This window comes from Cynocephalus volans, chromosome 3 (genome assembly GCF_027409185.1).
Source record: "Cynocephalus volans isolate mCynVol1 chromosome 3, mCynVol1.pri, whole genome shotgun sequence".
Lineage (NCBI taxonomy): Eukaryota > Metazoa > Chordata > Mammalia > Dermoptera > Cynocephalidae > Cynocephalus > Cynocephalus volans.
Genome location: NC_084462.1, coordinates 88,173,303 through 88,177,031, shown reverse-complemented (window position 1 = coordinate 88,177,031; position 3,729 = coordinate 88,173,303). Strand labels below are relative to the sequence as shown.

General features: G+C 45.1%; 1 pseudogene; it reads right to left on the bottom strand.

Annotated features, from left to right (window-relative positions):
- Positions 1–504: 504 nt before the first annotated feature.
- LOC134372608 (chromodomain-helicase-DNA-binding protein 4-like) lies at positions 505–2,791 on the bottom strand (annotated as a pseudogene).
- Between the last annotated feature and the right edge of the window lie 938 nt (positions 2,792–3,729).

Genomic DNA, 3,729 nt, shown 5'->3' with positions numbered 1-3,729 from the left:
CATCATGATCACGTGGGATTTTTTAAAATTTTTTTTTAAATACAAGAAACTTTTATTTTCAATTTTCATCAAGAAATTTTGCTGTGGTTTTTTATACTTTTGGTTCTTTTCCTTTTTTTCCCCACTTTATTTCGTTCTAGCCGCTCAGTGGCTAGAGCCGCTGGGTTCCTGGTATTAAAAAGATGCCAACAGAGGTAGCTGTGTCTCGCCCAGGGGCCCGGCCCACTCTGAATACCCCATAAAAGGAGAAAAGAAAACACAAAATAAACCAACAAAATAAAACCAAAAGGAGGAAGAAATGGAGATCATTTTCTTCAAGCCTGGCAGGTACCCACAGCAGTTTATGTGTAACAGACCGTTACAGTGGGGACAAGCCAGGGTCCAGAAGGCCAGCCCACCAGCTCCCTGCAGATGGCGCCGGCGCTACTGCTGCATGTCTCTCCCGCAGGAAGGGCACCACTGCCCCTCACTCCCTTCCATCCCCCAGTGCATGGGGGCTGTTCCTTCACAATATGAAAGATGGGCAGAAGGAAGGCGAGGGTCTCTCAGGCCCCCAGGGGAGAAGCTGGGACAAGAGAAAGTGAGGAAGGTCACTGCTCAGCGGTGGAGGTGGTATCATCAGTCTGAATCTTCACTGCTGCTGGGCTACCTGTTGTGGAGCGGGTTCGGGTGCCCTATTTGCCAGGTGGCTGAGAATGTTACGCTCTGACATCTGTAACCTCACAGCAACTGGAGGAATTCGGGCAATGGTAGCTGGGAGTCGAGTCACATCAGCTTTCATGTCACTCAAAAGTTCTTCCAACTGTTTCAGAACTTTGTGCAGGACTGCACTGGCTGGCTTGTTTCCTGCCATCGACTCCTTGGACAGGTGCTGATGACTTTCCGCCAAAGACTCCACCTCAGCAAAGCGGGTGTTCAGGGCCATGGAAGGGTGAGAAGGGTCCTCTGACATGTTCAGGTAAGCCGCCCTACGCAGCTGTTCCTCAACCACCAGGGCTTGTTCTAAGAGCTTGAACCTTCGAGCTAGAAACATTCTTGATCTGTAAGAAATTGCCACGGTTCATTTCACCCTTGAAAGGCTCATTTAGGATGGCATAGCGTGGGTCATTCTGGATGTCTTGCCACCGGGCATAGCCATGGTTTATGATGCCAGCTAGCAGCCAGTAGTCATGCCGTCAATGCCAGATCTCATAAGTCTTCTTGGTGACTGTGGCTGCACGTTTCTCATTCTGCCAAAGGGAGGGCAACTCAGTAAAACCACCATCTGCGATGTGGAACATGAAATGCTGTTTAATATTTTTCTTCTGCTTCTCATCGTTTAGCTCCTTGGGGGTCTCTCTATTCTGAAGCATCACCTCTTTTTTCTCTTCTTCTTCTTTCTTCTCTTCTTTGTCCTCCACCACAACAGGAGTCAGATCTATTGCTGACTTTTCCTCCACCTTCTCCACGTCAGCAACACCTTTGGGTTCTGTCTCCATAGGTTCCTCTGTTCTCTCTTTCACCTCTGCCTTTTCTACTTTCTCCTCTCCCTCAGGGGGTTCAACAAGGACCTCATCCTCTGGGGCAGGGGCAGGGGCAGGGGGCTGTGTATACTCAATGGCAGCCTCAGGGGCTGAAGATTTAACCCCCTTTTCTCCTTCTGCACTCTCTTCTTCTTTTAGGCTATTTTCCTCTATTTTTATCCCATCTTCAGCAGGTGGGGCAGGTGCAGGAGTATTGGGTTGTGTGTCCCCTGGAGTGGAGGGTGTAGGAGTCTTTGGGGAGGGTGACTCTGGTTGGGACATTTTCTTGTTTTCCTCTACTTCAGCTAGTTCAGGCATGCTCCAGCACCCATTAACGTGTTCAAACTCCTGAACCTTCTTGCGAATCAAAGACATGACACCAATTCTAGTAAGGACATGCTGGCGAGACAAGCCATCTCAGGGGACACCATCAGCAAAGGTCTCAGCCCCATCTGCCCCTGGCTCACATAAATGCCTCATAAAAAGAGAGACATAAGCCTTGAATTCTTTCTCTGATTTGCTTCACAGATCTCTCACAAGCCACTGAGTGGTAAAAGCATCCTGAGGTGGCATCCCATATCACAAAATTGCATTAAGAAAAGCTTTTCGCTGACGAGCATTAAAACCAAGTACTTCAATATTCCCACCAACACGGGCCAACAGAGGAGGCAATGGCTTATCTTTATCATTCCTCAGGCCCTTACAACTAGGCCTGCGGGGAGCTTCTGAACGGTCATCAAAGTCTTCATCACCTTCCTCTGAGGCCACTGAGTAATCGGACTGGTTGTCAGACTGGTCGTCCTGCCAATCTCTGTCCTCCTGGGAGCCATCATTGTAGTTGACCTGTTTATGGATTCTTTTTCCTTTGCCCAGATTTCGGGCTAGATCTTCTTTCTGCTGCTCATAATGGTGCCGCAGCAATTTCTCCCAGTAGTCAGGATCCACACTTTCTTCCTGTTTTATGATTTCCCGTTCTACCTCATCTTTCTCCCCCATTTCTTCTTCCTGCACCACATACTGGGCCACTTTGTACGAGCTCAAATATTCATTCATTCCCTGCAATTCTGTGTCTTCAGTCTCATCCTGGTTACAGTCCAGCAGTCGTTCAATGGCCTTATCATCGTAGTGGATAACACTGCTATCTTCTCCTTCTTTGTTATCTCCTCCTCCTCCTCCTCTGTGGCTTCATCCTTGAATAGTTCCTCGGTGCCAAATTTGAGGATATCATCAAGCTCCTGTTTGGACATAGATCGAGTCTTGGAGCCCAGCCCAGGCTGCACCACTGACATAGTCAAGTCAATAAATGAGATACACAACATCACCAAAATCAAAGACAAAAACAGATGTTCATCTCTATAGACGCTGCAAAAGCATTTGACAAAATTCAACATTCATTCATAATAAGACTGTCTATAGATTGGGTATAGAAGGAAAGTATTTCAACACAATCAAAGCCATATATAACAAACCCACTGCCAATATTATCCTGAATGGGGAAAAGCTGAAAGCTTTTCCCTTAAGAACAGGAACTAGACAAGGATGCCCACTCTCACCACTCCTATTCAACAGAGTGTTGGAAGTACTAGCCAGAGCAATCAGAGAAGAGAAAGAAATAAAGGGCATCCAGATTGGAAAAGATGAAGTCAAACTGTCCCTCTTTGCAGATGACATGATCCTATATATCGAACAGCCTAAAGCCTCCACAAAAAAACTCTTGGAGTTGATAAATGATTTCAGCAAAGTTGCAGGATACAAAATCAACATGCAAAAATCAGTAGCATTTCTATTCTCCAGTAGTGAACATGCAGAAAGAGAAATCAAGAAAGCTAGCCCATTTATAATAGCCACCAAAAAAATAAAATACTTAGGAATAGAGTTAACCAATGATGTAAAAAAATCTTTATAATGAGAACTACAAACCACTGTTGAGAGAAATTAAAGAGGACACAAGAAGATGGAAAGATATCCCATGATCTTGGAGTGGAAGAATCAACATTGTGAAAATGTCCATACTACTCAAAGTGATATACAAATTCAATGCAATCCCCATCAAAACTCCAATGACATTTTTCTCAGAAATGGAAAAAACTGTCCAGACATTTATATGGAATAACAAAAGACCACACACAGCCAAAGCAATTCTGAGCCAAAAAAAAAAAAAAGCTGGAGGCATAACACTACCTGACTTTAAACTATATTACAAAGCTATAGTAACTGAAAGCATTAG